The following is a 1,081-nucleotide window of genomic DNA, read 5'->3' as shown; positions in this document are numbered from 1 at the left end:
CCCTCTCTCTCACACACACACGCACTCTCTCTCTCTCGCTCTCTCTCTCTGTCGTTTTAGTCTCACGTGAGGTCTCACTAGCTGAAAAATATCAAATAATGAAAATGATTCATATTTATTATTAAAGACCGACATGAATGTTTTGCACATTCAGTAATAATCCCCACACACGTCTTTGTTGTTATTGCTATATACCCAAAAGTATGTGGACACATCTGTCTACATTCTTTTGGCCCCACAGTAACACTTTCATGCCACTTTTATCCTGCCTTTGATCTAATATCATCGCGCACGTTACTAAAATTAATGATACTGTATCTTTATATCTTATACGAAAGAGTCACGTGAGAGGTTTGGGGAAACCCTCTTTCTAACACCTGGGCTAAGTCGACCACCGAGTATCAGCCAGTTTACGAGTAATGACAATTACTCGTGAGTGTCTACATATTTATGCTAATGTAGCGTTTGGTTCTTCAATTAATCGTGTTTTTTGTGGTGGAGTAGCTGCTGGTGTGCCAAAGAGTTCGCTGTAGCTTGTGGCATTGTTGAGCTGGATTGCATTATGCTAAAGTGTGTTTCTAATGTTTCTAAAGGTGAAGGAAGGAGGCACGATATTGGAAACAGAAAGAAAGAGCACCACGGATTCCAGTAGTCTCCAAACTTACCTCTAAAATTAGGTCAACAGAAAAACAAGTCCACAAAATCACTGCAGCTATTCCTTCTTTTATATTTAATAGTGGTTTTAGTTTACTACTTTATCTTTTTATTGTCATTATTATTTTGAATGTGTTGTGAATCTTTTGCAAAAAAAAAAAAAAGTATAGTCCTATGATGGACTTCAAGGTGCATTGTCGCCATGCACCACAAGAGGGCGACTCAGCTGAGCCACAGATCAGCAGCAGCTCAGTCTTGTGTGATGATCTTGAGCTTAAGACTGAAAGATGAGGTTTTTCTTCCTCCCACTTCACAGCGAGAAGTGCACTGTGAAAAGGATTGATTTTCACTGAATTCTGGTTTTGTGTGTTGCTGATGCTACGGCACAATTTAGTGCTGTGCGTACTTGAAGAGGAGCCTCCTGAAA

Source organism: Maylandia zebra, linkage group LG4 (assembly GCF_041146795.1).
Source record: "Maylandia zebra isolate NMK-2024a linkage group LG4, Mzebra_GT3a, whole genome shotgun sequence".
Taxonomy (NCBI): domain Eukaryota; kingdom Metazoa; phylum Chordata; class Actinopteri; order Cichliformes; family Cichlidae; genus Maylandia; species Maylandia zebra.
Note: the sequence above shows the minus strand (reverse complement) of the source record.